Source organism: Bactrocera oleae, chromosome 3 (genome assembly GCF_042242935.1).
Source record: "Bactrocera oleae isolate idBacOlea1 chromosome 3, idBacOlea1, whole genome shotgun sequence".
NCBI lineage: Eukaryota > Metazoa > Arthropoda > Insecta > Diptera > Tephritidae > Bactrocera > Bactrocera oleae.
In genome coordinates this window covers 8,004,609-8,031,689 of record NC_091537.1, presented here as the reverse complement: position 1 = coordinate 8,031,689, position 27,081 = coordinate 8,004,609, and the positions used below count along the sequence as shown (strand labels likewise).

The following is a 27,081-nucleotide window of genomic DNA, read 5'->3' as shown; positions in this document are numbered from 1 at the left end:
CAAATATTATATTATTTAAGTAATTCAATGAATGGGTCACTTCGGGATGATGTGTGAACAAAGTTTGCATGAGAAAAGACGCGAGAAATGAAAGCTCCAGTATATGGAATCAGACTGCGTAAAATTTTTATGTTGATGGATTACTACTGCCAAAAATGGCAATGATTTAAGGATATGTTTTTATGAAGGAAACATTCTGAGCTATGTATATTGGTCACCTAGTGGCAGTTCATTGCCCTAAAACTAACTTGGATCCCATTGGAATGCACTAAAAAAGAAAACGTCTCAATGCAAGAGGGTTTTCGGGAATTTATATCACGGCAAATATAAAGGTCAGAATACGGGAGTACGGCAGGCTTCATAGTTTCATAGCCTTAAAGAGAGTATAGTATATGTAGAGAATGGTGAGATAAAGTTGGAGCGACTGTTAGACCTCTAGCTAAGCCTTTCAAACACGACTAATAACACTTGATAAAATGTAGGCGGTAACTATCTGTATCTGTTGACTAATCGGACTTTTGTTTTCGATTTTCTCGAAATTTTTTTTTTTTAATTTTTCGATTGATTGCTAACTGTCAGTTCAAATATCGGCTTACAAAGCATTTTCAATACCAAATTGCGAACCTAATCCCTTGTCATTTTTGTGCCTCACTTGAATTACTAAAAATTGATTAACTAATCTCAGAGTAAATTGTCAAATGACACGTTGCACGCGCATAGTTGCAACAAGCAACAACAACACCAAGTGTTTGTATGTGTATTTGAAGAGTTATGCAATTGTTGAAATCATTAGAATGCTTGTTGAGAGCGCATAACGCCAATCAAAGCGTTCGAAGCGCCGCAGCCAATCCGTGCAACATTTTGTAATTTGAGCGCAACAGCAGTTTTGCTGCACAGATGAAAACATATATTTACTTGTTTTACACGACCACCCCGTCGAGGTCACATGACGCGCCAATCGCTCTCCGACCACCCTCCCTCCGCGCTATTTACAAAAGTGATAAAATCATCAGATTAATTTGCGATTTTTCATGCATTCGCTCGAATTCACATGAGAAGCGACGCGCGTGTAGGTGCGATTGTGTGGAGTTTGAGGAAGCGTGCAGCCTCTTTGGTTTTAGATTTGCCGTGCTCTATTTGGACTGCAAACCCTTTGTTGTTGCATTGCGCGCTGTGCAGCGAAGGCGGCAGCATCATTTTTCAACGTACGTCACGTGCCACAGGCGGCATGCAAGCGCAATTATGTATATGGCAAGCATTTATTTTCACTGTGTGTGTGTGATTTTATAGCTCATGTTCTTATTTCACCGTATTTGTTGTAATGTTTTGCTTTTGTAAATGTAAGCTCAATGGCAATGTTGCAAGAACTAATGATTGCTATTGCAACAACGGCAATATATGGTATATAAATATACGCACTGTATACAGGGGGTGTGGGTGGTTGTGGCATCGTCGCCGTGTGGCATTGACTATGCGGTTGGTCGCTTTGGCTTACTGGCTGCGCAACGGTACTGCCATCGCTAACGCCTGTGCGTATGTTTGAATTTCAATATGCAACCAGAAGCGCGCTTGTTTTTTTAGCTGTGTCGCTGCTGCCACAATTTTTATTGTGTGTTTCCCTTTGTTGTTGTTGTTGTTGTTTTTATTTTGCAAATCGTTATATTTTCCCCTTCTAACTGTTTGTATGGACTCTTTTTTATCTTTGTGACATCACAACTATTTGTTTTTGTTACTCTTGTTGTAACTAATCAACGCCCGCGATCGCTTCAACACGCTGCGCAACACACGACCTTCACATTTCCGAATGTTGCAACGCAGCTGCCTTCATTGTAATTACGCGTCAGATACTCAATCAGTTTATGTATGTTTGTATGTGTGTGTGTTTTTTAAAAATGTTGCCATATAATGTTTATCATTTCTTTTTTTTGTTTTTTTTTTGCTCCAAGGGTGACAGTTTTCCTTGCTCTATTGTTGTTTCGTTCTTCTTCTTTTCATACTTTCCAGAGCGCCCTGATTGTGAGGGTGTATTTTGATTTATTATTTTCATAGTCCAAATAAAGATTACTGTTATAATCGTGCAATCGTATAGCGCTTCCCGACGTCTGCCACCTTTGGTCGCCTTGTGTTCGATAATTATATGGTTTCCTTTGCGCTTAAGTGCTTTGTTCCTGTGCGAAATTGCTTATTTTTGTAACAAAACCTCGAATCTAATGATTGGAAGATTAGCTCTGGAGTCGTCGAAGGTCTGTGAGAAAAAATATGGAGGCTTTGTTCCAGTTTTCATAAAAGCTTTTCAAAAAATACAACGATATATTTTTATTATACATGCATATCATTTAACTCGTTTTATTTACTATGTGATCCAAAGGTAGCTCAATTCTTGGGTTTAGAAAACGAAATACTTCTACTCAAACTTTTTCTAGATACATAAATATTTTCTAATTAGTGGAAAAAATTATCTTTTTCTTCCCCTTTTTAAGAACCTCACTCAACTTAGAAGGTGACCTCGATATCCTTTCGCTTTAACTCATTAAAAGTAAAACTTTTGTCTCAAATTTATGCCTCTGATTCAGCTAGAGTATCTGTTGAGCGTTAGTCAATCCATTTTTTATTTTTTGTTGTTACTATATACTGTTATTTCTAATTTCGATTGGCTATTCAAGTGTCAAAAGATCAAAGTATACCTTCAGTCGGTCCTCTTGGTCATAGTTACCAGACATTGAACTCCATTACTCGTTAGGACCGGAAGCGAAAACCTAAGCGACACAGTTTCAATAAACAACACATTAGAAATTTAAAAGTTCAGTAGTTAGCAACACAACTATTCTCTTAAAGTCTTAGAACCGGGCATTTTTCATTCATAGGACCACACTATTAGTTGTAGACAGATTTCCAAAGTTTCCAAAAGTTTTAATACTTAGTTAGTTTGTCCGAAGAGCATATCACGAGCATATCATTGTCACCTACTCCAGATGTAAATAAGCACAAATCTCCTGACGCTGTTACGCGAAATAATAAGGATTTCAGAAAAGACATGATTTTAAGTATAAAACATTGCTATTTTGGAGATTTGCTACTTAAAAGTGTATAAGACGCGCCAAATTGGCAACAGAAACCAGCCACTCAAATTATTGATATTCAGAAACAGTTTAGACAATAATAAATTCATATCATCAACTTCTAGAAATTTCACCGATTTAATAAGTTTATTCCTGAAGCGTTTTACATTCCAGGAGTAAGCGGTAAATAATAAAACTGACAGAGAACATCTTCAAACATTTTAGCGACCTTTAAATCACAAAACTTCAGATAATGGCAAAACGAACAAACAATTGGTATGAATCTAATGAATTCTGTTGAACAAATAGAAATGGAAACATTTTAAGTATTCAACATACTCTTTTGTACAGAATTCGACTGGATATGCTTTTTGCTGAAGAATATAGCTATTGTTTCCTATATTCTAAAATTAAACTCACTTAACCTCACTCTTCCTTCACAGTAAAGTTCACAATCAAAGAGTTTTCTTTCAGCTTAGCTAACATCTAGTCTCATTAAAACACTTCTCGCTCAGATTTTTGCCAATGTGACTAATTTCCGGCTTAACAATTACCCGCTAAAGTTTAACTTCGTGACTAACAAATCTGTCACTTTCATGACAAAGTTTGTAATTGATTACAAAATGAACAATTATTCAAAGTGTGCCCCAAAAACTAGCCAAGTTATGGTCAGCTAACTGTAGTTAAATAAACTTTTTCCAAGTTTACTTTTCATTTTTGGATTGTAATTGTATGTTTGGTCTTTAAAAGCAATTATAAACACCCATAACTGTGCATTTAAATTTATAAGATTTTCTCAATAATGCAGAAAAGTAATTCGTTATATAAGTAAACACAAATTTCCTTAAAACTGTCAGTTAGTCCAAAGTACTGCCTCGCAATGGAGCTGCTTGAGTACGATAACTTATACGGCGTACGTCGTGTCTTAAAAATACTAAAACGGCCCAGCAGTATGGCACTATGAGGATGCCATGAGTATCCCCTACTTACTTTACTCCGGCCTGTTGCACTCCGTGTCCACCATACCGTACACCATAATGATGTGCATGGACGTAGTGCAAGCATCGAATTTGGAGAAGTTCACCAACACCATGTATATGACACTCACCGAGTTGGGTTTGGTGGCGAAACTGTTGAACGTTTGGTGTTACTCAAGATTATTGGCAGACTTATTGTGCTCTGCTTCAGCGCTTATCGTCTACAGAAGGTAAATATTTTTTTCTTTATAAAAACAAGACTACAATTTTCTTCAATAAACGGCAGGTTCCAATTCTGGAGAGTACCTCGCAATTTCTCACGCTCGTTCAGGAAAATTTAATTATGGTTTTGCAAATTTTCATACCCTGCTATTGTGGCAACGATATCATTGAACATTCTGGTGGCCTTATTAATGCCACCTACAATGCGGAGTGGTTCCGTTGCTCGCCGAAGGTGCGTAAATATTTGGTCATTTATATGGAAATGTTACAGCGTCCGGTACGTGTGCGCGCTGGAGACTTTTTCGACATCAGCTTGACCATTTTCACCAAGGTTTGACAGTTATTGACCTTTTTGACTACATGCTCGTATTATTTCAAATATTTTATTTTTTAGACCATGAGCAATACTTACAGCCTAATGGCACTCTTGTTAAATATGAACAAGTAAAACAGAGCAAAAATTAACTCATAAGAAGAATAGTTTATATATACCAAAAATAAGTTCGTAATTTTTTTTTTCTAAAGTCAATTTATATATTATAAAGATCTTTGCGGCTTGTATTGCTAAGGAAAGAAAGTTGTCGAGAACCAAGTTTATGCCAGATCTTTCAATTTACCTTGCTAAATATAGTCTAAACTAGTAATAAGATTCTTAGTTTCCTGTTGGGAACATTCTGCTCGCTAATAACACCACCGTAGAAGAGTAGTTAACTTATTTGGTAACAGCTAAGTTTGACATCAAAGTATCCTCAGAGTTCCCCCACGGCCCTGACTATTTCATATTTTCGAGATATGTTATTTAACCGTAGAGTTACTGTTTGAATTTCTGAAAGATCCGAAGACATTGTTTATTAATAAAAGGAATCCGGAGCAACTTTGGAGATAATTAAAGCTGATCATGTTAATACTTAGGTCTTATGTTTTTGGCATTTCTCATTTATGCTATATCTCTAATGCTAACTCCTTCTCGAATCTTTTGAGTAAAATATCTTTTTGACTTAAATTTCATTTATTCAACAATAAGCTGCAATTCTCAGCAAGTTTATAGTATTTTTATAATATATGGATTGCAAACAATTTGTAAATATTATTCTTTTAAATAGAAAAATTTATTTTGTTACAACGATTTGTATGTAGAAAATCTTTAAAACGAACTGCAGTGCTCGTCTAATAAAAATTGTGAGCTATTATTTAAAAAAAAATATTTCTGGCTGGCCATCAAAGCAACTTCAGTCAATATTAGGAGCCGCTGCAGAACAAATCAAACAATTCACCAAATTATCGAACCATAAAATCGATATTCTACCGGAAATTAGAAATGCTTGCACCACAAGTTGCACACATTGCAAACGGAATGCACTTTTTACACACACAGCACAAATATTTGCAATGGGATATTAACCCAAATGCGTTGGACATTATGAAAACTCACACAACCATGCGAAAAGCGATTAGTTGGAATTACACAAAAATTGTAGAGCACTAAAATCTGTAAAAGAAAGGGCATGCAGAAATGTTGGAGAGGATCTAAAGCATATAGAAATATACCTAAGTGACTAGCACACACACATACATACATACATATATGCTACTTAGTAAATATGTGAGCATTTAAGTGACCCAAATTCATTGGTTTAAAATACGCAAAATTTACCAACTCACGCATGCGCAGATTACGACCACAAACAAACGCACATACACACATATAAATATATGTATGTATATACTTTATTTACACCCAAAAAGCAAATATATGTTTATTATACAATACTTGTATGAAGAGGAAACCACGCTAATTTACCTTGCATGCGTACGCCGGCGCAGTGAAGTGTGCAACGTGCAGCATGCAACCAACAGTGGCCAAACAATAAAAAAAACAATGACATACGAATTGCCCGGATTTCCGTGCGTATTTGCACAACGGCTGCTAACCCCGCCGACCACTTGATGACTGTGTTAGCGCTGACAGCCCGCGCTGGACCGCTGCGAGATGCGCTCTAGCGACAAACGCTTGAGCACTCGAGCGCATGGCATTATCAACGCTTTGACGCAAAGTCATTCAATTGAAGCGACCATTGCGAATGCGACTTTTTGCGCTGCAATAGCCAGCTGGCGTATATTTGTCGCTGTAATGCATACATACCATATACATATGTGAGTGTGAGCATGTGTGAAGTGGGTTGCATGTTGGGGGTATCTAATAAAAGTGCTCGAATGCGAAACAAATGAAGTGTGCAAACAATTGTAAATCACAAATGCATTTATCACATATATATGTATGTGTATATTAGTATATAACTGTGTGTGTGTGTGCAATCTAAAATCGAAAATTTACTTCGTTACTTGAGAGAAACCATTGCAGCATTTGGTAGCTTGTGTGCATCAAGGTGTTAAGTGTTGATTGTGTTGATTAGTATTTTCGAAAACAGTAAATCTCCAAATCACATTTGGATTTTATTGCCGCACAGACTGAGGTACAGAGGCATATAGCATTGCGTTTTGTTTTTCTTTTTGTTATTCGAAGCTATTGTCGCCGTAAGCCGCTCAAATTTCACACAATTCCAATAGCTGTAATGCCAATGGGAAATTTCACCAATACGGCGACCTTCAAATTTTGGCAGCTAAGCGATAAATCTTCAATTCTCTCATACAATAACAACTTTTCGAATTTCACTCACACAAATCCTATAATTTCTAATCGCTACAGTACACGATGCTTGAAAACATTGTAAACTGCTTGCAAATGCATTGTTTTACAACTGTTATGGGTGTGTCAAATAACGGGAAAGTACAAATTAAAATCCATACATATGTGGCAAGCTACCTAGCATACATAGGTATATATACTCATGTAGATACTCAGTTTTCTGTACAGTATACATATATCCCATGTTAGTCCTTAACTCCTCCTCTGCCTTGCAATTGCAGCGGCGTCATAAAAATATTGCAGTTTTACGACGTCTCCGAAAAAACTGCAAAGTATTTAAAAACAATGAAAAGTCGAAACTTCGGCTGCACCAAAGCTATAATACCCTTCACCGGCGTATTTTTTATAGCATGAAAGCGTATTGAAAGATCGTTTACTCGATTTGTATCGTTCAGTTTAGCTATATGCTATAGTGACTCGCTCAGAACCATTTCTTCGGAGTTTGCACCATTCCCTTGGAAAATTTTTCATGGCAAATTTCTTGAAGATATCTCGTCAAATAAAAAAGTGTTCAATACAAGCACTTGATTCTGATCGTTAAGTTTGTATGGCAGCTATATGCTTTACAGGTTGTAAATATTCAAGAACAATTACCGTAAACACAAATGAGTTTCTGCTGAAACGTATCGACACCAGCGGTAATAATATGACATTTTTACGATCATTGGAATTTGATATCACCTTGCAGTTGGGAAAATTTGTGCAACGATAAGCGACGACAAGCTCCTTAAAAAGCATAGCAAAGTTTACAAATTGGCGACAAGAATATAGAACAATATATATTTTACTAAAATCCTTTAATCAGCTCTTTTTATGAGAAATTCGTCTACTAGAAAAATGAGTACGATAGATGAAAACGATGAGGCTTCATCTAGTTGGAGGATATACCGAAAGTAATGAAAGTAATACGTCACGTCATTTTCGATACAAAGAAACCGAGAAATACAACCGATCATCTAAGATAGTGGACAGTTATGAACTCTCCTAAGCGGTGAGGAACCAGTTCTTAAAAGACTAAAATGCTCAACTCAAAAACCTTATACGAAGAATTGGTATTATTTGGTGAAGTCGCTCAGCAGATATGCATTCAGCAGTTTTGGTCACCAAAATGGCCTACTGAGTTCAAAAGCAACTATTCGGGCTTTAAAGCATGTATGCTACTTTCCCTTTACAAGAAGATTCCACGAAGATGTCGACATACCCAAAATTTCGCCCGAAGGTCTTTGATTTTTAGTGTACAGAAAGCTTTTTACTTGGCCTCTACACACACATTCTGTTCATGTCTGAGTTTTGTTTTTGTACCAGTAAATATATATACTTAACGTGCAGGAGGGGCCTCTACAAACCATTATTACTTCTCGTTGTTGTACTTCTAAGATGACATTGCAGCAATGGTCAGTTGAGTATTATTGAGTTCAATATTATATTTCTGTTAGTGAAATAATTCTGAAACACCATAATTATGAAAAGAAGGGTCAAAGGCTATTTTGTATAAAAATATATCTGGATCCACGCTGCAGGCATAGTAAAGCCCCAAAAGAGTTTCTTTTGCTGCCATAGACAAACAATAGGTTTTATCAATATTCTCTGAGCGGATGCAGAGGTTTTTGTACCTAATACAAGTTTTGGACTAGATTAAATAGTATAAAGTCCAACATAAGATATAAAATCGAAACTTGATTACGGTAAGAGAATATTCTAAAAGTAAAGTCTTTCTCTTCATATCTTAGCTGGAAAAATGAAAAACCGCTTGACCTTTGACAGCTGACTAAGCGGCGACTCGTCGTAACTTTCATTATGATCTAAGAATACTGAAAATTTCTTGAACATAAATATATGAACACAATACCAGGGAACAATAAAGTCTCTACGCCCCACGTGGTCAAGCTGAAAAGGCAAGGAAATAAAAAGTCGAACGCACTTGAAACGTACAAGTTGTAAATCTGCTTGTACCGCTAAACAACAAAACCACGCTCGTAAAAAAGGTCTGAAAATTAATTCAACATATGTCAGTTATGCACAAGCGCTTTTATGTTGCCACAACGTTGCATGCACCTACTATAGCGTCTCATATTAACGTGTGTGTATTGTGAGATTGTTGCAAGCAAACGTGCAACCGCTTGGTGCTACAAATCCGCTGCGCTCGCCGTTGCACAACCATATATATAACAAGTCCATGCAACTGTGTGCGTGCGCGTAAAACAATAAAAGTCGCTTTAATGATCGGGAACGTCATAAAAAATATATTATGACATTTACATGACGTCTACGGTTACGCGCTATTTTCGACGCTTAAACGTCAAACGGCAACAACAGCAACTGCGCTCAGCCGTTAGAAATCCATTTTCCAGTGAAAATGCGTGCGATCGCTTGTGGAGCATGCGCCGCTTTGCGTTCAAACTGTTTTACAGCAAACAGTAGTTGTTGTAGAAACTTTGCACTAATCTTTATTGCTAAGTAAGTACACACACTTTTATTAGCGGTCTAAGCCGGACGGTGTCATATGGAGTTTACCTGCCGACTTTACTTCTAACTTTACTACCAGTAATCTCAAAGTGAGTGCCTACAATTATGTAGATTTGAGATAAGATACTTTCAGTTGTGTTTAGAATTGGCAGTAGCCGCTTAGCAGATTTCTTGGTCCCGGTCGCAAATGGTCATTACGTTAATGTGTAACTCTCTAAACAATAAGGTATCCGATAAAGGCACTATTTATATTGTAAATGTATGAATGACCCTTTTGCAGACTTTCGAATAAGAAATGTGTATTTAAAATATTAGAGAACTCAAAAATGCTTGCATCAATCGATGTTTTTATGTATTTACTTGTAAACGTCTTCGACTCGACCTACTCAGTTTGCACTGTTTCAGCTCTGCTTTCTTATCAACGAAAGCAACAAAAGAGTCATCAGGTTAAATTAAATACCAGATAGTGTGTGAATACTCTTTGAAGCAGCACAACTGTGTGCTTTTCCAACGTTATGTATTTATACCAGTCTATGTGGTTTATACCAGTTGCTTGTTCGATTCGCCAGCACCACGAACTAATAATTATAGGTATTTTAATGATAGCTTTTACTTTTTGCAAAAACTGCAGACATATTTTATTGTAAGTAAGCGAAAATACATCAACTAAGGAACAAATTAACCATGAGAGGACTGTTGAGAGCACTTGGTCCTCGTTTCGTCTTCTATAACTAGAAAATAATAATTTCTATGCCCTTCAGATCCCATTCATGTTCATTACTAAAAGCTGAAGCAGTTGTATGAACTGAGATTTCAAAATGTCGGTTATACTACTAATATATTGGCTATAAGTTTCAAGAATCAAGAGGCTGCGACAATTTTCCGAGAAAATTGCTCCCATCGTGACAATCTATAGAATCGAAATTACAGTCTGGTTCAAAACAAAACTTGACCTTTATTATTTTGATTGGATCAGAACTCTAGGTAACATAACGAAGTCGATTTGAATTGAGGAAACAATTATGGATACAATTTTTCACTTTGCAAGTCTCAAGCGGTCGTAGGATACTGTCTAATATAATCTGTGTTTGGTGTGAGACAACCCGAGCCGATGGTATGTAAATATTACTGAACGTGGGAAAATGCAACCATTTCTTTAAAACGGCTTTTAAATTTTTGTGTTTTTTAATACCTGGTAAAGTTTTGACTGGAAATTTAAGCCAGAAATTATTCTACTATTTGTCTTCATTAAGATACATAAATGCCATAAACTCTTAAAGATATTTGAGGAGCTTTATGTTGAAGTCAGAAACTCTATTTGACACATCGCCTGTTGGACCGGTCTTTCACACTAATTTACTAAGAAGAATCCTCTTTCTTACGCAACCTACTGACAAGAGTGTGCAAATAAGAATTTATTTCTCTTTCACATTCTACTGGAACGAACTTCATAGGATTCTTACACACGAATGTACAAAGTTGTCAGTTAGAGGATCTGAACGTGATAAATTATGAAATAAGGATTAGGGTGGAGCGAAAAAAAATTTTTTTTGTTAACATCTAGAGGCAGCTCACTCACTTTTAAAGTAAATTTCGAATTATTGGTTTAAACTCTTCACATTTATATAAAAATTACTGAAGAAGACGATTTTTGACTCAAAATTTATTTTGACGCTTAAGGAAAGCATATTGTCGTTTAAGACTTTTTTGTAAAACTCAAATAATGACCACAAACAATTTTTTTAAGTTGATAACTTTTAATTGGCCAGAAAGAGGGCACAGCTTCTAGAACACTTATCAATTTTTTTTACGAAATAAAAATTTTAACTCGAGGCTTTACTTTAAAAGTTTAAAATTATTTTTTCCAAAATTTTTTTGTTTTATAATCTATAATTTTGACCCTCAGGCTAAGCAAAAAGAAAACTTTTTTTTCGCGCCACCCTAATAAGTATGACCCCCAAATCAAATCTCCGCAATATCTTGACTGGTTCTTCAATAATTACCAACCATAAGAATGTATCTATGTGGTTGAATCAACCGACGAACGGGATCAATACTAGTGGCTGAGCTTCAAACTGTTTCTACTAGAGTCCGTTATAGGTTATGTAACCGCAACCAGCCCTAGTTTTTATTCGGTCCAGGACTAGCAACTCGACATAATATTTGACTGCATATATATTTACCGCTACAACAACAAAAACACTTGGTCCCAAAAGAGGTTTTTCACAATTGATTGGACTGCATGTTTCTCTTCATAATTCAGTGCAGTTCATTTAATGTAGTCCAACGTCTTGCCTCCAAACCGCATTTTGTCTGCAAAGGAACCGCAATTTTTCTTCAAGATATCATTGCGCTTCTTATTTAAATATTCATTTATCTCAAGTTTTTTTTTATTTATTTATATAGTTACATATAAGCATTGCTTTTGTGTGCCTTTGCAATTTGTTATGCTGCATGCCACATGTGGCAGAGGCATGTCCTGCCACCCACACCAGCTAAACGTCAAGCTAAACAAAACCAAATGCATGCACTCATGCCTGGCTAAAAGCTCAGTTTAATACACACATTCACACATATACAGACATTCAAACAGACACATAAAGTTACATGATAGCACGTGCTTTACATACATACCTATTTAACAACAAAGCAATATGCATACAAAATTACAACTGCACATGCATATATTTATATGCTTGCATTTAGTAACTTATCCACTTGCTTGTAAGCGCATTTGCGCACGTGTATGTGTGCATATGTACGCCTTCCACAAATATTTGGACTATTTGTCGCCTACACAGTGTCGCAATTACCATGTTTGCTTAGCGCGTTGCATGACATTGCATTGTGTTGCATACAACATACAATCCATCTTACCCTCCAGTCGACGGCTTTATTCAACTCAACACATTGTGTTTGCCAGCCATGGCGCATATTATCCTTTGTCAATGACAAACGCCTTCCTTCACGCTGTCAACAACTTCAATTCTCTGCCAACACCCTCCTGCATTCATTCTATTCCCTACCACCACTATGCCGCTCTATTCTAGTCTAGGCTTTGAACTGTGCTGCATTCTATTTATTCGATTTGCTAAAATGTCACATGCGGTCGGCCAAATGATGCCACATCTGACGCCAGTACGCTTGACTCAAAGCTGATTTCGGTTTGTCTTCATATTTTCATATGGATTTGGCGACTGTCGTCTTTCTATCGGCGCTGGTATTGTTGTTTCTAGGCGCTGACATGTTGGCGTTGTGGTACAGTGTTCCATTTTCGCCAAAAGTGTGAACTTACAACCATTTCTTTGATGGATAATCCGAAAAATAATAATAAAGCTTGAGCTTATTCCGATTTTCCTTAAGATACAGGCTCTTATTCAGCTAAAGAGAATGATAAGAGTTGTAGTTCAATTAAATCTCTTTTGACCTAACCTCACTCTCGCTGTCAACGCCGTTATTGAAATCTTCATGGTTTTGAATGCTGTTTAACGCTATAGAGGGGGAAATTATTAGAAATGACTGGCACCCGATATTATATTCGAGTTATGAGCTTAACGATCGTGTTGCTGTTGTTATAATGGCAGAAAACATTCCTGAAGTATTTTAAGGATTGTTGCCGGATTGACAATTCTTGACCGGATAAAAATCCAGCTCCGTTCCGGTTATGTAGACCCAACTATCCGGTAAACGGTCTGAGCTGAACGATTGTTATCGCTGATAGATATAACGGTACCCATTGAATTTAAAAAAAACTGTGCTAATACTTTGCAGCAAAACTCGTCTATCGAGCTCTTTGCTATACGGTCGGTTTTCAACTGATACTGTGAAGCTATAGTGGTCTTTCGACAGTTTTAACACTGGAATTGAACAAATTTGGGTTTGACTCGAAGAATAGTGAATCATGTAAAACAGCATAAGATCGACGCTAATCTCTACGCATATTTAAAGTAAACTTCGAAGATTTCTTAAGTCTTGAACTTCACACATATTTAGCATTAATGATGCTCCTAATCTTTTTTTTACTGTTAAAATCCAATTCCGTTTAAGAGCAAATATCTCAAGACCTAGGATTATCATAAAATAACACTGATGAGTGCCATCTGTTGAATATTTTTCGTTGAGCTTAAAGCTCAAAGCTCTTGTGGTATGAAACTTTCAGCTCTTTTTATACCTTGAACAAGGTGGTAATACCAAAAAAGACTTAATATAAAGAATATTTATAAATGATCAGCATGACAAGCTGAGTCGATATAACCAAGTCCGTCTGTATATGTGCAAACTAGTCTCTCACTTTATGAGATATCGATCTGAAGTTTTGCATATGTTCTCTTAGCTTCCATACAAACTGAGCGATCAAATTCAAATGCTTGTATGGAAAAATTTTTAATTTCACAAGGTTTCTTCAGGAAATTTAGCATGGAATATTTTCCAAGACAATATTTCAATCTCGGACTACTATAGTATGTAGTTGCCATACAAACTGTCCGAGCAAAGTCAGGATAAAGGTCTTTTTATAGCCTTTTATGCGATAAAAATGCACCTGTGAAGGGTATTATGTTGTCGGTGCAAAGGTAGTTAATCTTTTTACTTGTTTTTGTAAACTATAGCGCGACTTTTTTCTTGGCGCCGAAATGTAGGCAACAAATACTAAATCTGCTCAATATAAATTTTTCTCATTTCCATACTCACCTAGAATCACTGTATCTCAGCCGCTAGATGCCACTTATTTCAAGCTCTGAATGCAATCACGCTGCCTTGTAACGGTTCATATGTATGTTTCTTGTGCGTCTTCTGTGTGTCTGTGTGTCTGTGTGTGCGTGTTGATAGCTTGGCATCGCACCAAATACACAATAACAGCAAATTATTTAATATTCATAACATAATTTTGTGTGTTTGGCATTAATATTTGTTTTGCTATGCATTGTTGTTGCATGGCTTTGTGTTGTTGTAAATGCCGCCGCTGCTGCACATTCTTCTAACATTGCCGTTATTATTATTGAATATATGTATAAGAGTGTATCATGTATGTGTGTGTGTGTGTGTGCTTGTTTTATCAGCTGCAAATTGTAAACTTGTAAGCATATTTTGTATTTGTATTTGTGCACATTTTTATATGTGTGTGTGTTTGTGTTTATTATGCAATGCAATAATTCTGTGTCAGCATGTTGTCTCCTCCGCAGCGAGTAATTTTTAATAAAGTGCGCCTTCGGTTGCCACAGTTACACGCAAATATCCTGCCGCACCGCCCCTCAGCCACATCCTGCCTACAAACGCACTTGCATACAAACATAAATTTCCTGTTATCTCTTAAAAGTGTCCTTTGTCCTCTTGTGCTCTTCTACTTTTCTTATTTGCATTTGTGCTTTTGTTTACAAAAACAACAACAACAAAAACAACAACATCGACAAAACAAGCTGTTTGTGCTGTGAATTGCTCTTGAGTTAGCTCGCTCGGCCGACTCGCCTCCGCCCCGCCGTTGTTTTGTGTGTGTTCCTTTATATATTTTAATCAAAAGCTCACAAGTTCACTTACAACAAAATTCTAAAAATTAAAATGTGGAAAATATGCATTTATCTGCTGGTTTTCATAGATTCGTTTTAGCATTTTAAATGAAGTGTGGCAAAAGCTGTCAACACTTCAATTTATATTCATTTGTGAAATGTGTGCGCAAGTGCAGCTTCAAGTTCTCTCGAGTCCTTGGTAAACTCGACATTTTTTCAAGGACTTAAATTACTTAATAATAAAGAATATGTATTGTAAACACAGGTGCCACATGTTTGAAATGAATTTTGTATGCAGAAACTTATTAATTTTAATAAATAAAAGTGAACATGTCAGAAGGTATATATGAAGCTAGATGATAACGGTAGCATAAATGGATTCCGACTAAGTCGTTTCACTTTTAGAATCGTTCTATCGTGTAGTCTTCTAAAATCTGATTCAAAACACCCTTAAACCGAACAGTACTTGATTCTGTTAAGCGAGCTACTCACTCTGTTAAGCGTCAACTAAGATTTCGGATTTAATCAACATAACCGATATTTTGTGATACTTTTCGAGTAAGTTTTGTATGTGGCCGTGAATCAACATGAATTTCAGCAATTTTGGCATTCGACGTTTCGTTGTGAACAGCTTCCTAACAAAATTTTCAACTCGAACTCCGTTGCTCCCTTTTTCGACTAAGTACCCGCTCTAAAATTGCTTCTAATACTCTAAAATATTTTAAAGCCTCATTTAAGAATAGAAATTATGAAATTTCCTCAAATCTATAAGAGAATAAATCTAAGAAATATGAATGGTACTCACTCTGATCTAAACCCCTCCAATTGCTAATATACTTTTAGCTCATCTGTAAAGCAGAAGTTGCTTGGTCTAGCTTCATCGAATTGAAAGATTCCAAAACGCTATTTAACTTGGAGGCCGATGCTTTAGAAACTATATTTTGGAATATGTGAATCTCAGCTATATATTTGTCTTGTGCGTTAGCCACCCGCAGTCCTCGAACAGTACATAAGTATAGTGTCAATCTACTTTGGCCGTCTTTTTTTTTTTTTTGAGGTTTGGTCTTACTTTTCTGAGATTTTGGTGTCTATTGTAACCTAAATTATGTTACGATATTATAATTTTAACGCTGTGTAGATCAGTCGATAATTTTATGTGTAGAGAACCACTCGGCGAAGTTTTCTGCGCTCAAAAATCACTATCTCTTTAGAGATTTTTATAATCATTGCTTCCTTGTTTCTTCACTTCTTCTTGTTCATAAGAAAACTAAATATTTGAATGAGAATTTTTCGACAAATCAGTGTGATATGCCTGTTTTAATACAATATTATTTTTAACTACTCATTTTCTAGGTTTCAAAATTTATTTATGCTCAGCATAAATGTCCAATTTAATAGTACATTAACATTTAAAACATAAATATATCGCAAACACTTAAGAAGTTGCCATAAAACTGGTCTGCTTGTAAGAACTCACTTAAGACCAAGGCGCAGTGATAACTTCATTGAAGTGGAGATATTACAAATACACATTTATGACGACTTAAAAAGTACGACTCGTGGCGGTCTTGTGTTCATTACCATATTTTATCTTTTAATATGAAAATAAATACCAAGCAGATAATGGAGGAGAAGAAGAAGAAGAAGTCAAAGGATATATGAGGAATTTATACTTTGTACAATTGCACTTATATATTATATGTGCGTGAATATGTATATATCATATATATATGGTGTGTATTTATCATATTTGTTGTGCATTCTTGTATATATAATATTCATATGTACCATATATACTTAGGTATGTGTATATTTCTCTTCTTCTTCTTCTTTGCTGAATCGCTGATTGACTCCTGCTGATATCTGCTGTCGAAATTTGAGCCCGAAAACATTGATTTCAAGACCAACGGTATTTTACGAACAAAGAAACGACATATGCATATATACAGACATACTCACTTGCATATATAAATGCGTTTTGAATTTCTTCATTCGAATAAAAGTCGACATTTATGCATGTGCGCTTACATATCAGTCAGTGTTGCATGTAATTGCTGACAGTTATGTGCAACCTGCAACATATACTTGCAATATTTATGTAGCGCATACATACAAATATACATACATGTATCAGGTTCAATTGCCTGCAGCGTACAGTGCGTTTGATAAATATACATAAAAATGTAAATAAAAATGTGTATATAAGTATATATTAGGGTGAACCAAAATAGAACTTATATCGAATTTATGTGTTAAAAGTAACTACATACAGATAAAATCCTTGCAAGGCAGGATTTTTAGCTTTATTTTGAAAGGCATAGGTGAGCATTAAAATTTCCCATATATGGTATATAACAGAAAAAAAATCGTTTTTATTAAAAATATCGCGATTCTTATAGAGCAAAACATTTTCTAAAAATTTTATCTCAGGGCAGCTTTTTTTGCATTCAGGGGAACTTTTTCCCTTGCAAGGATATTTTTTTATGCATATGGGTTTTTATTCCTAAATTCAATATTGTAGAGCATAAAATGTTTCAAAAATTCTATCTCAGGGGATTTTTTTTCATTGCAGGGATATTTTTTCTCTGCATATATTTTGCTTTTTATCCATTAATTCAATATTGTAGAGCATAAAATTTAAAGAAAAATTCTACCTCAGGGGAATTTTTTCCCTTGCAGGGATATTTTTGTTATGTGTATAGGTTTGTGTTATGCATAAATTCGTTATTCTAGAGCATAAAAAAAATTTATCAAAAACTCTTTGACATGGGAATTTTTTCAATTCAAGGGAATTTTTTCTCTTGCAGGGATATTTTTTCTCCGTATATGAGTTCCTTTTTATCCATAAATTCAATTTAAATTTTTGGTACACCCTAATATACATATGTATATGCACATATCTGTCTAAATGCATTTCTAATCAGTTTATTTTAATTTATTAAATTCTGCTCCGAGACTTTATTGGCTTTAGAAAATGTTCTTATTTTTATACTTCTATAAATATTTATATACATTGGTATGTACATATGTATTTACTTATATTTTATGCATGATAAAGAAAAATATGATTCTAGAATATCTTTATTGTTGCTTTGGCAGCCAATGAGCCCACACACAGCCAAATAAGTACACACCCTTGGCGCTGCAAATTCCTTTATTTATTTACAACGCTATCGAAATGTAATATTTCTATGCATAAATATATATTTTAACAGTTATGTGAATGGAATTTTCTCGGCTCTTCTTTTTTGCTGATCAAAAGTCGTTTTTTGTTGCTTCTACCTCTTAGAGTTTTTTCTATGCTCATCGGCTTTATGTTTTGCCGGCCAAACTAATTTCTTTAATGGACGTCATATTTCTTTGTGCTTTAGATAAATCCAAGCGATATTACATATAAACATCTGCATTTGTAAACACGCATTTATTTACTTGTATTAATAAAATTTTGTTTGGCTTTTAGAATTCGATTTTTTTTTGTGTGTGTTTCTGCAGTTTTTCAGATTTCAATTGCAGTTTTAGTTTTCTTATGCTTGCAACGGCGAGCATTTCTTTGTCTGGCCTGTCATAACTGCTGTTGCCACCAACACATATGGCATAAATTATTGGATTTGTTATATATTAGCAATCAGGCCTTGTAGGAAATTCATTTACAGGACGATAGTTGACAAAGAAATAGAGCCTCCTTTGCTGCAAAAAGAAAAACAATTATTTCTGTGGTATATGGCTATATTTTTCAAAAAAAAAGTCCAATCTTGGGTATAAAAAATTTTGGTTTCCAAAAATTAAATTAAAATTTTTTTTTTTTATAAAAATCTCATCAATCTATGATTTTATCTAAAATTATATTGTGTTGTATTTGAGACCCAAACCCTTTACATCGAAGTGAAAACATTGCGCTCGAACCGCACGAGTACGAAAATAGCGAAACTAACCTATTCCTGCCTAAGATCTTGTGACTATCAATAGATTTTCGGGAGTAGGAAATACTTTCCCTTCACCTCTAAATAATTGATGAGCTATGGCTTTATAAGTTTTGGTGGAATTTTTGAAGGGTAACATTAATATTTGTATTAGGTTAGAAATAGAGAATAAGTATACAAAATGCTAGTCATGATTTTTCGATATATTTCGAAGAGTAGAAGTGGAAAGCTCTTAGCTTAAGAATCAGCAGCAGCACTGTAGATATTTCCTTCAAATCATTGTTTTTAAAACCAACCTTAATATTGACTTCAACGTCATTTTAGACAACTACAATGGGTATTAATTCGAATGTCACTCTAAATGTCGATACATATCGACTAATTATTCCCAATCCCTAATATTTTGGACAAACCCTCGAGTTTCCATATCAAGCTTACTCTGACTCATACCGTTAAGTTAAAATTGTTCTCTCTTGAAGGTTTTCTAAAGAGTTGCACACCAAAAAATACAAAGTTATTTTAGGTATGGAGCTTCGCTTAATGATTTACAACAAGGTGCTCAGACTTCTTAGCAATAAATTGAATTGAATGACTTTCCAACAGGTTAAGCTAAAAATCCATATATGCTTTTTCTATTTTCCCTTAAAAATACTTGCATTCGTATGAATATGCCTTCAAATTGGCGCTTGTTGTAGTTCTCTCCTGCCGACTGCCGCATATCCTGCATTCGCCGGTTTGCGGCAGGACATGTCTGCCATTATCGCTGCCAAATATAAACTTAATTCAAACTTTTAATATTTTCAAAATTTATTGATTTCTTTGGCGCATATTTCGTTGGCGGTTTTGGTGTCGGTTGCCAAATTTAGAGACACTAGATTTATTTTTAATTTTTGATTGCGATTACTATTAAGTTATTGTTTATGTTGTAGTTTTGTATTTAGTGTGTAGTATTAGAAACATGATTTGGTTACAGTAAAGTGTATAACAATGAAAGATGGAGTTGAATGACCGTTTCGTTTTAGATATGATATAGATAACCGGATGGTGAATCTCAACTACAAAGTAATTTTTTATATACTCAGAGTTTATTTTTATTTTTTGGATCTTAAAGAAATTTTCATAAAAGAAAATAGTAGTAGTTTTTATAGTAGTAGTCTATATTTCAATAATAATTTTTTAAGAATATCCCAAGCGAAACAGCTCTCTCGACGTTTTTTGAATTTACTCGTTGATCATATTCTATACTTATGTATATGAAAGGAATATAATGTGAAGCATTTACTAAAATTATTGTTAATCAAAAATAGTCACATGTTATAAAGTCTCCTATATGTAAAGGTTCAAATCCAACAACGGATCTCTATCGACGTCAACAAAGTATTTTATAAAAACAAAAACGTTGTCTACCATTAGGCGCACTTGCTAATATTATATATTACTTCCTCAACATGTGTAATACTTTAATACCCTAAAAAGTGGCTATGAATAATGAAACAGTATTAAAATATAATATTTTAGCGCTGCCTACCATTAGGCGCATTTCTTTTACTACATACATTCTCACGTTTAGAGCTTTATTTATAATAATTTATAAACGTTAGTCGAAAAAATTTGAATAAGTCACCAAAATGTTTGCATTTGATGCTGCTAGCACTTGTACTTGCAAATATTAGACTTATGGATTATAAATAAATTATATTATATAACCTTTTTAGCTCAGCGCTTTACCCTTGAGGTAGCTGAAAAACATACGTTCTGCATGCATCATCCGCCTCTTTGTCGAAAAACGTTGAACTCTAGTTAATTTTTGTACACGGGAATAAAAAGAAGTCATTCGGTGCCAAGTCAGGACTAAACGGTGGATGACTCATCAAATCGCTCGAAATGTTTCGAAGGACCGCTATCGTATTGTTTTAACATTTCTCTCGACCAATCCATAGAAGACTTTTTTTTTCAGATCACATGACGATCTTACAATATCAGTATGTGCACAGCATCAATAGTTTTCGAAACAACAACTGATTTTGGATGACCCCTACGAAATTCGTTTTGGAGTGATCTATGAGCTCGATTGAATTCACCGTGTACCATCGATAAACACTGGTCCATAATGGAGCTTCATCGCTAAAAATTTAATTAAGTTCATCGATGCACTGTTGCTAAGTTAATCAACGTCAAAAATTGTGATGAATATTTTAAGTTACTGTAAACAACACAAATAGCGATCGTATGTCAAAACATTCTTAATATGTATAGCATCAAAAATGTCAAACTCTACGATAAAGTTGTGAGTTGCCAGATTGCAAAACTAGGGTTGCCAAATCCAGAAATAAATAAAGGGTAACCCAAGTATTAAAAATCCATTTAACAACAATTTCTTCGAGAAAATGATCGTATGCAAAATTTCAGATCGATAACTCAAAAATTGAGAGACTGAAACGGACATGGATAAATCGACTCAGCTCGTCACGCTGATCATTTATATATTATATATATGTACTTATATATATTTTATTTGGTCTCCGATGTTTCTTTTGAGTCTTACAAACTCACTTAATATACTCTGTTAAGGGTATACAAATATATTGTGGCAAGTTCTAAAAATTGTAATATTTCTCCTTTTATTATTATTTGCATTTTCCAGTGGCTGACAAAACTGAAGAAGCTATTGCAACAATATATATATATATATGTAAATAACAAAAACAATTTACTGTGAACACTCAACAATTTTTACGACCTTTTGATTATGTTTATTTATTTGCAAGCCATTTTACACTTCAACTTAATAAAACAAAACAAAAGCGCTATAACTTTAAAGTGCTATTACTTAGCAGCACGAGTATATATATATGTGTGAGTGTGTGTGTCTCTATATATGTATGTATATGGGTGTGTGGCCATGCTTGGTGGGCTCAGCAACACCAACGCCATTCATTGGCAGTGCCACCGACGCATTGGCGCTGTTTATGCAACAGCAAACCACAACAACAACAACGTCAAACACTACAACAACAAGCACTGCAACAACAATTGCAACGTAACGTTTGCATTTCGCACATGAAAGTGAAATGTAAACAGACGGAAAATGCACTCAAAGCAAACAAAAAATTATCTTAACAAAGTACAAGTGGCACTACAACAACAGCAATAGCAACAACAAAACATATACATACACACACGAAACAATATGAATGGAGAAGACAAGAAATGCCAAGTGGTAAAAATTATTATGGAAGAGAGAATTTTTAAGTAGGCACTCAAGGTAGACAAGCCAGGGAGGTGGCCGGCGAAGGGGCGATGCAACGAAGACTCCAGCTGCAGCTGAAGGTGAAGATGCAAATGTACAGATGAAAGCAAGATTTGCAGCTGAGTCGTATTTGTTGTTTGACTGTGCAACATTGCTACAGACGTGAAGCAGACGCTGACGAATGAGAACAACTACAGCAACAGCATTACATTTGCAGATAAAGCTGAAGCAATTGAAGCTGCAGATAATGCAACTGATGAGGATGATGATGTGCTGGCTGTCAAGTCAAAGTCAAGAGCGGAAGAGATGCCTGCTGCATGCTGCCGGCTTGCAACAACGGTAGCAACCAGCAATCAGAGTGCAATATCAATCTGCAACAACAACAATGACAACGACAGCAGGCTCTCCAAAATAAATGACAACATCATCACAGCTGTCGGCAACGTCTTATATTGGCATCATCCGCCGCCACAAGCGAACGTCGGCCGACTTGATGGGCGAGTTGTGGCAAGTGGCAGCCGCTATATGCCTACGAGTAGCGGCAACAAACAGCCGCCTGCCTACAAACGACGAGTAGCCATTTAGTCAATACAACCGACAATCATCGTCAACATCTCGTGCTGTCAACGGTGGCGTCCGCAACAGGCAGCGGACCGGTTGTCTGCCATGTGGATCGGCTCCATGGTACATAGTAGCAACAACGGCAGTAAACACCTCAAGACAGCAGCAGTCAACACACGGTACAGAGCTAAGACGCGCTGTGCGGTGCGGTGGCTAACGGCATTTTCGAGTGCTCAGCATTTAAGTAATATGGCCAATAAATGTCGCTCACTCGCTCATTTGTGCTTGCAACATGCATACCATAAATGATTGTTGCCGACTGTTAACTGTATGAATGTCAATGTTGTTGTTGCTGTTACTGTATTTTGTATTTTGCATTTGTTCAACTTCACCGGTTTGTTGTGCGCCTGCTGACGTCCGCTGTCGATGTGTTTATGTCTTCACAAATTGAGGGCGAGCAGCAATAGTAGGCCACTCAGCCCACTTTTTCTTCCATTGAAGTGCGAATAGTCATAAACAGTGGAAGTGGCAATTTGAATGTCATATGCAATGTATTTTGGTTAAATGTATAGCTTAACAAAGTTAGGATGACTTAACCAGCAGATATAGTTTTAGATCATGTCCGATAAGAGCTGAAATTTGGTCAAGTTTAAAAGTCTCGGCGACCTTCCTCTATACATTGAAAGGTTGAATTTATGGCATTTTGTAGGTATGGAAATGGTTCGAATACCAAATTTTATTAAGATATCTTTTTCAGGGAAAGATGAATGGACGGACTAAAAGACAACCGGAAGGACGGATGAATGGACAAACCGAAGGGAGGATGGACGGATGGGTGAGAGAACGAAAGGAAGGTCGGACGGATGGATGAACGTAGGAATGGACGGTATGACGGACGGAAGGACAGACATCTGCTCGAATTTATTGCCTTGATTAGTATTAGATTTTACAAACAATTATTAGACTTTCGAGCTTTTTCCGAGCAGGTAATATATTTTTCGAAGCTTTGACATTGCCTGCCAGGGTACAACTGCAGCAAAAAGCTCATTACCGAGATTTCCAATTTTGCTCATTTTCGAGGTGTAAATCCAGGACTTTTTGCGTAACTCACCATGTAGGACTAAGTATTTTTCAGCTTAATAATTTATCGGAAGCTTGGATAGCAAAAAAATGAAAAAATGTCTTAAGATTCATACTATCGCCCTCCTGGGCCTCACGAGACTGGAGTTACAAAATAGGATGGTATCAGATTATTACATGGAGTGCTTAATAGAGCTGCAGGGCTGACAAACTTTCCAAAAAATATCGTCAGAAACGCCTTAAAGTACGCGATTTAGGCTCAAAAGCAAATAAAGTTACATACACCCTTTCGAATCAAAAGCGAAAGAAGAGAGCTACTGACCGATATCTTACATCATTTCGATACTAACTCGGTTCTTGTTGTTGTAGCAAAAAAAAAAAAACGATTTCCAAGCTATATTGAGGCATGTTGTTGAGTTGACCAAAGATGACCGGTTAAAAATGTGACTCTGTTCCACTTACATACGTAGGTCCAACTACTACTACCGGTTAAAATCCGGGTCAATTTTGGCTGTTGTGATCGTTGACCTGACTACCAACATCATATAAAGTTTGGGGATTTTTAGGATATCATGTTAGATCTTTAGACTACTCGAAGATAAACTTGTTAATAGAGATGAGAGAGATCTTAGCCCGATGACAAATAGTTGGAATGAGTGAAGCAGATTAAAGTGTTGAACTTTTAGATTTGAGCTGAAAACAAATTAAAGAATATAAATAAATATTAAATGAAAGCAAGCGGAGAAGAATTTAATACGAGTTTCAGCTACTGATGAGCCTACGAACCTGAAGCTTTCGAGAATTTTTCAACTTCTATTAGTTGTGGAAAGCTCTTACGCTGCTGAAGGAAGTGAAAGTTGCCATTTGCGTATAGCTGAAAGTTCTAATGATTTATCTTTCGCTGAAAACTGCCTCTACGTTATGTAAACTGGACATAATCAGCGAAGGCTTTTGGCCTCCGGGCAGAATCAGTCATAGGAAGTTTTAAAATTTCACTTAAATGCTTGAGAGTGCACCTACCAACATAACGGTGCATTCTCTCATTGCTAATAAATAATTTTTCAAAGCCTCTTGAATGCATCTAATAATGACACAAGTGTCCTTGCAATTTTCTACATCATTTATTGCCGTTACTCTTCACTCTTCGCGCAGAGTAAATAAAATATCAAATGGGAATCGTCACCCTTCCTAAAGTTAGACAATTCCCGTATTACATGATGTTTCGCAAATACACGTATGTTTGTATGTGTGTATTTGTATAGTGGCTAGATGAAAGACAATTGAATTGCCTGTTTTTACTCGCAATTAAACTTGAAAAATACAACAATGCGCCATACGGTGGATGTTTGTCGGCCGGCGCAGTCGAAAATATGAGAGTGGCATTGATTTATATTTGACAACAACAACAGTTAACGCAACAACAATACGTAATTATGGCACATGTAAACAGCGCGATTAAATATGCCAACTGATGCAACAACCAAAGAGCTGCACAAACAGCGCGCCAGCCCAAGCGACGACAGGAGAGGAATGGGACGCGGCGATCTTTAATTTTTTTTTTGTCATTGCAGGTAATAAAAATTGCAAGCAGCGTTGGCAGTAACAGCTGCGCTGGGGTGACATGCATGTGCACCCTTTATGCAACATCCCTCTGCGTGCGCTGCTTCGTTAGCCGCTTGGCTTCCACGTTGATTGCCTGAATGCTCAGGCGGCTGGCTGGCTCTCAAGCGCCGCTGGACCGCACGGCCTGGTTGCCTATTTGCACGCTTGCAATTGTCGAGTGGCACTTTGACGCTTTGTTCATATTCATCTCGAAATAATTACTTTTTGAATAACATTCAGTGCGCGCGCAATGCAGGAGGTCGCCGTTGTGTAATCAGTGAAAATGAAAAATTGCCTACCCAGTCCAAACCTCGCAGGCTTTTACGGCCGTTTTGTTGTTTCTCGTTTGCTTTTATTTCATACGTGGCTTTGGGTTTGAGGGCGTTGGTTGCATGCCGCACGGGTTTGTTACGCCCGCTCACATATGTTGACTTCGCTTTGCTGGCGCTGGAAAAAAGTGAAATTTCAATTTTGAAATTCAGCCAAACATCAGGTTAAATCTTCTATGCAAATGGCAAATTAAAAGTATGCACAAACTTAAGCAAACACTCAAACGCACACACACACGCTCGCACTTGTTATGGTGCCTGTGTGCGTTTGTCGCATGTCAACATTTTTGTATGACATGTGCGCCATCGCCACCGCGTCGACGTCACCCTTGGTGCGTAGAGTCAACATGCAAATAAATGCGTGTTGCATGAACCCTTTTGTGTTGTGCTCAGTGTTGGGTTTGAGCCGCAGCAACAATAACAAATGTGGCAATGCTGTTGCGTGGCGTATTTGCGTTTGCGAGGTCCACGAATCGCTGTAGATGGCAGTGGTAAGTTTGTAAAAGTTGGTGGGGGGCGTGTGTTTGTTTTTAATTTTTAAAATATCGGCAAAGTTCTTGAGATCATCATCTAGCTGATCTTAGAAAAGTTTGCAATACTTTTGACTTTAATTGCTTTTCGGCATAATCTGAAATATATTGTGTTTTCTGGAAGCTCTAAAATTAAAACCTTAGACGTTGAAGTTACAAAAATTGATGAAACCAAGACAAGTTAATTTAAGTATCATAATTTCGGATGTGAAGTTTCTCAGAGCTCGAAATATGATAATAATTCTGATCAACATTGTCACCAATAGAACAACGATATCGAAGAATCTTGAGAGCAGTGTTTGCAGTACTTATTAGAACTAATTACTTTCTTGTATAGCTGGCTAAGCAGAGATCATGAGAGTTTCACCGATACCATTTACACGACAGGCGGGTCTACGTAACCGAAACGGACCCGGATTTTTATCCGCAACAACAACAATAACAGAATTTTTGATATCGAATTTTAGCTCATTGCCGCTCAAACTAGCTGGGAACTAACTACTTAACCTCACTTTCGATTGCGTCAACTTGCTATATACTAAGTTATGTACTTATTAATATCATAGTAAAATCGATACCTCAAAGGAAAGACAGTGTCATTTCATTATTTTCGGCCAGTGAGCATTTGAGCGTTCTCTTATTCATGCGACACTGTAGACACTTTTAGACAGCTGACGCTCATATAACGAGCTTTGAGTTTAAGTTCAGTTTAAATGGCAGCTATATGCCATAGTGACCAGAACTGAACTATATGTTCAGAGCTTGCGGCGATGCCTTAGGGAATAATCTGCGCCAAATTTCGTGATAATAACGTGTCAAATAAAAAAGTTTTCCATACAAGAACTTGTGGTCGATCGGTCTGTTAGAATGACAGCTA

The 27,081-nt window shown here is 36.2% G+C and overlaps 1 pseudogene; it reads left to right on the top strand.

The window, feature by feature from the left end:
• Positions 1-3,939: 3,939 nt before the first annotated feature.
• LOC106619032 (uncharacterized) lies at positions 3,940-22,687 on the top strand (annotated as a pseudogene).
• Positions 22,688-27,081: the final 4,394 nt, after the last annotated feature.